This window comes from Zootoca vivipara, chromosome 9, assembly GCF_965207765.1.
Source record: "Zootoca vivipara chromosome 9, rZooViv2.hap1.1, whole genome shotgun sequence".
NCBI lineage: Eukaryota > Metazoa > Chordata > Lepidosauria > Squamata > Lacertidae > Zootoca > Zootoca vivipara.
The window spans coordinates 24,178,417-24,186,218 of NC_142592.1; the positions used below are offsets into that span (position 1 = coordinate 24,178,417).

At 42.7% G+C, this 7,802-nt stretch overlaps 1 long non-coding RNA gene across 1 annotated transcript in view; it reads left to right on the plus strand.

Annotated features, from left to right (window-relative positions):
• LOC148684570 (uncharacterized) overlaps positions 1–6,829 on the plus strand; it is a 35,997-nt gene extending 29,168 nt beyond the window's left edge. Inside the window, exon 3 of the long non-coding RNA XR_015951758.1 lies at positions 6,484–6,829. This is a non-coding gene — a long non-coding RNA (uncharacterized LOC148684570). The remainder of the gene's footprint in view (positions 1–6,483) is intronic.
• The last annotated feature ends 973 nt before the right edge of the window (positions 6,830–7,802 follow it).

A 7,802-nucleotide genomic window follows, 5' to 3' on the forward strand; every position in this document is an offset into this window, starting at 1 on the left:
TCCGGAGGGATACTCTGGTACTCTGGTGGGAAGGATGTCTGGAGTGGCCCACTGTGCCCAAATATCATTAATCGTTGTGGTCAGTCAAGACACCACAAACTCTGAATCCCCAAATAAACTTTATTATTGCTGCTCCACCCACAGTTCCAGCTTCCCCAGTTCTATGACCAGTTGTGTTATACTTTTGTTTACAGAAACAGTAGGTGCCTTTCCTGCTCAGGACATCTCCAGCTACTCTCTAATTTCCCATTTCTTTTGTCTTTGAGTAGTTGCTATCTGTTTTTCAGTCAGGTCAATCTACTCTAACTCCCAATCCATCACCTCTCTGTCCTACAATTTGCTGTATTCTTCAGATAAATAGAACCCAGTTCTCAGGTAATACTAACCATGACTTAGAAGCAATGAGAAAATGTGGGCTCTTGGAGAGAAGACCAAGGCCACTTTGCTCCTCTCCCAATTCTACTGCTGCTGCACTGCTGTGAGCTAAACCATGGTTTGGCTTAGTGTTACATTCAAACCCAGGTTTGTGGTTGATCTTCCCTAGACCAACCACAGAACAAACCTTTGCCATAACTTGTAGCAAGATAAACCATGGAGTCTGGGCTCAGAGTGAACATTAAGGCAACCCGTGGCTTCACTTACAGTAGGACCAGGACTGGATGAGGAACGATGTGACTACTGTATAATCTTCTCTCTGGGAAGCTGTGCATTTGCTTGTTTACACTAATCCACAGGTTGGTGGAGCATTATCTGTGAACTGGGTCACAGTGCACACATAGGTAGATTGGAGGGTTTGGGAACCTTCCAAGGTGAATCTCCTCTTTGACTGACCCATTGCCTTGCACTTTCTCTTCATGTCTGGGGCTCCTGGCCACTCATCTCTGGCAGAGAGTTACTGTAGTTTAGTGGCTTGGAAACCATGCTGTTTGAATCTTGTCTCTGCCACAAACTCTCTAAGTGACTTTATTGAATCACTCTTGCTCTCATCCTGTCAGGGACTGGACTGAGGAGGAATGGTGAGGGCCGCCCTCCCTCTTCCTGAACATTCCCGATAAGAGGAGGACAGTATAGATTTAGAACAGTGGTTTGTAGAATGTCATAGTTCAGAGGCTGCAGAGGGAAGAAGCTGGGAAATATTGGGAGAGCAGCAGGAAGAAGAAGAAGCACCAGGGGAGAGAGAGAGCTGACAGACTCAGTGTCTTTGGAAAGCATTCCTGACCCACCTCCCAGGACCAGATGAGCATTGAGAGTAGTAGAACAGAAAGCTCAGAGGCAGAAAGCACAGCTTAGCCGGTGCAGGGGTGACATAGCATAGGGGAGACAGAGGGGTGGGACTTCATTCAGAGCCAGGGCCGTCTTAAGCATATCTGGCACCGTGGCGCAAAGATCCTTCCAGTGCCCCCCCCGTTTCCCAGTGTGGCTGTCTGGCGCGTTGGCCCCTAGCGCATTGCGCCACCCAGCCTTGCCTTAGGGCCGGCCCTGCTCAGAGCAATGCCATTATCTGAGAGTCGGCATCATCCGTCTCTCTCTGTGAATATTGAATAAAATACCATGGTAAGAACTTAATGTTTTCCCATTTCTGGCTTCTAGCTGTGAGGTAGGATTCACTCAAGACTGACACATCTTCATGTCCCCATCCACAATATCAGAAATAGTGATTTGCCCTAATGAGTTGTTATAAGGCTTACAGGTAGGTCACACATGTGAAGCAGTTTAAACACCTGAAAGAGCCATACAAATGTATGATATTAAGTGTAATGCATGGGTGGGTACAGGTGGACTGCAAAAATCCATCTGAAAGAGATGCAGTATAGCTGCCCTGATGTAGAGACTGACGTAGTCAGGCATGATCAAACATTATTTATGCCTACACGGGTCAGTTCCTTTCACTGATGTGAATGGGGAATCCACATGCGCAGCAGCAGCTCCCTGTGTATTTCAGAATTCATGTGAAGCCCTGCATTAAATAGGATTGCAGCACTTGACTGAAGGGCATCATCATCATCATTTACTTTCCTACCTTTCCCCAGATGAGCTCAAGATGGCACACCTGATTCTCTTCCTCCCCATTTTACCAACACCACAATTTCAATAAAATTGTTATATCCAAATCACCCACAAATCCATCAACTCAAGGTGCCTGCACAAAACTACCCATCATCTATTTGATGAAATAATATATTGCGTGCCCAGGCGGAGACCCCCCGACCCCGAGAGACCACCAGAAGGAATAATAACTCGTAACAACATCTGAAGAAGTGTGCATGCACACAAAAGCTCATACCTATGACAAACTTAGTTGGTCTCCAAGGTGCTACTGGAAGGATTTTTTAAATTTTGTTTTGACTACATCAGACCAACACGGCTACCTCCCTGTAACTCGTGACAACATGTTATGGAATTTTAAGTTGGCCACAACTTTATTAAACCTTTCAGATGTAGGAAGACCTTGGCTGAGGCAATGGTCGTGTATCTCTCCCAACCCCCAGCCGGGGAACTGGGGCTTCTCGGGGTTAATAGGATAGGGGAGTCTCAAGTGGACCAATGGGAAGCCTGCCCATTCAGGTCTGCTCGGCTGGTCCCACCACCGAACGAGCCTCTGATAGGTTTAACTGGGGTTTGGTGGGAACCCTGAACGACTAAGGCGACAGGGAGGTGGGCCAGCCCACCCAGCTGGTAAGTCCCACATGGCTCAGGGGTGCTGTGCGTGGTCCTGCAAAGGGCGCCCACAAAAGGAGGTGTGAGCGCTCATTATTATTTGCATCTGTTTCTTTTTAAATACCTATATCTTTATCTATCTATTACAGACATGGTCATTTTGATTAGCATTTGTAATTAATTGACACTGATAGCAGTTTACATTCCTGATGCAAATGCACAGATACTGAACATGCTAAACTCTAATTCCTATTGAATGGCACATTTTTCAATGGCTTAAGAAATATTCAATTACTTACAATCATGGTTATTGCTGAGAATAACCACAGGCAAAGAAACAGAATCACATAGTTGTTCGCCAAGAAACTATCAACACTTCAACTCTATATCTGCCAGTATAACACATTAATTGGATATAGTGTTCCAGAAATGAAGTCCCATAAACTTGAGAGTCCCATATATATTTTAGTATTCAAAATGGCATTCAAAATGTTGCATAACTGAATGTTATTATGAGAAATCTCAGCAGCACAAGCAGTTGTAATTTCTTTAGCCCCACGTTTAATAAGAATTTCATATTTTTTCAACATGGAATATTAGTCACTCGACAACGAGAAAACTGTCACCATTTTGTTGAGTGTAAACATGCCGTTCCCAACAAATGTCCTGTCATATATTTATTTATAGCATGAAAACACTGAAGAGTTGACGTACAAAGAACATTAGCATATTTTCCAGTATCCATCCAGTGGCTAGAAGTTAAAGAAGACTTCAGATTGAAAAGCAGATAGCAAAGCCTGTTATTTAAAATCTGCAGTATCATTTTTAAAGAAAAGAATAAGGAAAAAACACCATGCTATTTGATATAGTTTCCTACCAGAGACGGGCAAACTGCATATGGCTTTCTGTGTGATCACTCCAGTCGCTGTGTGAGAGTGATCCCCTAATCTGGCATTAGGTCAGAGAAAGCTAGTCAGGCTAACATTTCAGAGGACTGACTGCTGAGATACAAGGAACTCCAGTTAGAGCAACACAAAATTATGTTACCTTTGCCATGCTATTTTGTCCTCTGGCAAACAGAATGACATTGCATTATGATCCGATGCATATTCAAAATCTGTATCTAAACTTAAAAGGACAGTAAGCATATCTGAAAGTAAAATGCCAGCTGAAAGAAAGCTTAAAGGAAAAAAGCTAAAAAGTCCCCAAATCCAAGTAACCACAAAAATTGTTCAAATTATTAAACTTCCAGAAGAAAAATAGCTAAATTCTTTTTTTACTGACATTATTCAAGAGAAAGATTTTGGGTAATATATAATAGACAATTAGTATTTATTTAACTATTTTTTGCTATAGCTTTGGGACTGCATCTACATAGCTATAAAAACACTCTAAAACACCCCCCCCCAAAAAAAAACCGTTTTAAAGTTCACAATGGGTCATTTCATGAAGTTTCAATTTCAGCTCTACTGCACCACCTGGTGTCACAATGTTATAATGCATTTATAATGTTTTCTTTTTGTTTTTCCAATTTAGCTGAGCCCTGGTTTACAAAATGCATTAGGAAAAAAAATGCTCGCTACAATCTAGCAAGGCAGATCCTTGCACAGTCTTTGTTGTGCACATCCGATTTACTTGCAAATCAGTGCACACTTGGATGTGTACCCATATCCCAATGCTGATCTGGGGCATACTGAATTTTCTGAGTGCATTCTGCAATGTGGACGCAAGTTGTGCATCCCATATGTGGTCACCAGTTGTCTCTGCAACTAGCTGAATAAAATTAAAAGCTGGATTCAGGCCAATATTGTTTTAGTCCAACAATGAAACGGAGGACTTGTTTCCTATAGTGTGTGATTCCAACCTGAGAAACACTTCAATTGCTTCTGTCTTGGATTTGCTTACAGAATCGAACTAAACTGAGTTCAAAGGAAGTAAAATGCCTCTTAGGAACATGGTCACTTGCCTGTCCTCTGTCCATCACAGGAGAGGTGACCCTGACAGTGTAACTGAGGCCATCAGACAGAGTTCAAAACTCATAGCAGGCACATGGTGACCTGAGATTGACCCAAGATGGTGGGTCAATAGGAGCATGAATAGGAAGGGCTGTACAATTGCCTGGGATGCTCTAGCTGTGTAAACAGATTCAGGGAGAGCTTGAGTAAACCTTAACAACTCCACAATCCTTGCTGGTGCGTGCAAACCCTGAAGCTGTTGAAATGGAGTATAGCAGGTATGTCCAACTCCCAAGAGAGCTATCTACTCCCACTATAAAAAATAATAATCTGGCAGTGATCTACCCATTGTCATTGGGCGGAAGGGGAGCTTTGACCAGAGTTGTTGTTGAGCTGTTTTTAGGGAGGATTGACCAGAGTTTTTGAGCTTTCTTTAGGGTGGGTTGGCTACAGCTGTTGAACTGTTTTTTTAGGGAGGGTTTTTGGGGGGTTGCCAATCGCTAAGGATCCCACGATCAACCAGGATCAGCCAGAAGCACCCCACGATCGACCAGTAGATTGTGATCGACCTGTTGGACATGCCTGGAGTATAGCATTTTTTTACGTTCATGTATCATCAATGCAAGCTATATATTTCGTCCGGTATGGAGGCCTCAACACAAAGCAATGATACGTTGAAAGACCATTTAGTTATAGGAGCTTCCTAGGTGTATACCCCATCTGGTTTCAAAGGAGGTGGAAGGATTATGTAGGCATATCCTGGAACTGCACAATCTAGGAGTTATCTGGAGCCATGGCAGCATTGGATTCAAGCAGTTCCCTATCAGGGATCGAACTGAAGAGGGCGAGATGGAGGAGGAGATGGAGGAGGAGATGTTGCAGGAGAAGAGGGAGACAGCCTTGATTTACAGCAGAGCTTTGAGGGGTTTGAGGAAAGTCACAGCTCATAGAGAGATCTCTCAGAACGTGGTGTTTGTTAAGAGTACAGGAACAAAGGACTCAAAGACATTTGATCACGAGTGGCCACCGTAAAGGAAGGTGCTGTTGCTAGAAAGGAGGGAGGAGGAGCCCAGTTTGGAGCAACACCGTTGTTAAAGCTTGTTGCATTCTTTTGTCTCTCGCTATTAGGATTGAATAAAACTCATTAAAAAGGACTCTACTTTGTTTCCTCTGCTCTTGGTGCAACCAGGGGAGGAATAGCTTTCCTGGAGCTTTGACGTTCCCCTACATAGGAAGCCAAGCCAATGGGGCGCAAAGTTGAAAAATCCATAACTGAGAAGAAGCATTGGGGGGGGGCCATGAAATTTTAGCCTCACTCAGCATGCCATATTACCAAAGATTACCAAAATCTGCCCCTGGCCATGGGTTCTGCAAGCTGTCTGTAGTATCCAGGCAAAACCGCAAAATGGTGTTCTCCCCACCAGGGAAAAAGGGGTATGTGAAGAGCAAGTGGGGAATAAAGATCTACATTAGGAGCAAGGTTGGGAGGACACCAGAAGGGCCTCCTGTTTGCCAAGAGCATGCTGTACAGGTGGCATATGGGGGGGGGGCTGCAGAGGAAATAGCAGACCCGGCCTCCAATGCTACCATGGTGGCGGCAGTGGCGGCGGCAGCAGCAGCAGCAGGTGATGCATTCTTTGCAGGCTAAATCTGCTGCCCCTATGGATCCTGCCACCTGAGTCAGATGCCTCACCTTGCCTTATGGGTGCGCCAGCCCTAGTGGAAACCACATCCGCAGAAATATTACATTCCTTTAAATACTGTACAATGAAGAGTTGGGCCCCACTTCCTGAAGAGCATACCTAATTATCAAGGCACAGATTTGATAACATCCATGTTTGCAGGTTGTAAATCTTGCATGTTTTTACAGGTACAGTATGGACTTCCATGGAACTAAATTCCATTGGTTTGGGGTATCGCCTGGAGACAGCAATTTTGTCGAAACTACCTGTAAGCTGGTTCTGGTCTGATCAGCAACTGAATGGGAGACCACCCAGGAAACTCCTGTATACTGTCTTGGGCTCCATGAAGAAAGCACAAGGAAACAGAGACGCAAATAAATTGGACCTAATCATTTTCAGTTTCTAGATTGATGGGAATTTAACTCGCTATTACTTGCATTAATTTGCCAATCACACTGCAGACAAGATTTCAATGAGAGCCACAAAGGCACTCCCTTCTGGGAAATAAATCATTAACATTTTTGAAGATGAAAAGCTCCGTGACCTCCATGATAAGATAAGCAAAATTAAAACCTCCCCTTTTCTTTTGTCAATTATGAATGTAATAATTGGCTACATAAATTGAATCTAGCCAATGATAGCTAAATTATCTCAGAATTTAGAATAAAGATTGTATGGAATTTCTACACCCCCCCCCCACGTGCAAAGTCAATTCCAACTGTTGAAGAACATTTGGCAGTAAAAATAACCATATAAAATCTGCTACTGAATATTTTTAACCCTTTTGTATTTAAATGTGAATTGTTAATTTCATATTCATTTTTAGATCCCCTTACTTAAAAGAATAATGAATCTTGCAAAAATACCTTTCTTTCTTTCTTTCTTTCTTTCTTTCTTTCTTTCTTTCTTTCTTTCTTTCTTTCTTTCTTTCTTTCTTTCTCTTGTTTCCACACCAAGATATAACTTATTAATTTAAAAATTACACCTGTCTTTCAGAGTTTTCTCATTTAAGACCTTCCAGAGCTAGACAACGATTTAAAACAAATGGGAGTGTATCAGATAAACCAATCATCAATGAAGATAACCGAACACCTCCATTTGTCATACTTGCGTCAGCTCTTTTTTTAAAAAAAGAGAGGAAAAAGATAAAAAAAATCCTGGTGCATGTTCAGGTCAAACATCACTGTTACTGGAGCTATTTGCTTTTTGGACTTGGAAGTTGTACAAAATGCACATCTGTAGTAGGTCTGACATAGACTTTTGCAACTGTAGACTGCCTATTTTACTCATCTGTACTTCCAAAGAAGCGGCACAAGAATTATAAAGTGTTTTCCCCCCCTGGATATTACAATTGCTGTAGACTAAAGCAAGACTACAAGAGGTCAACAGCTACTCTAGTTTTTAGCTTGCTCCTTGCCTCAAATACAAAGATGCTCTGCTGAGGTTTTCTAAGAGGTTGAGAAGCAAAAGCAACAGAATGAGGTACTTTTTCACACAATGCAGAATT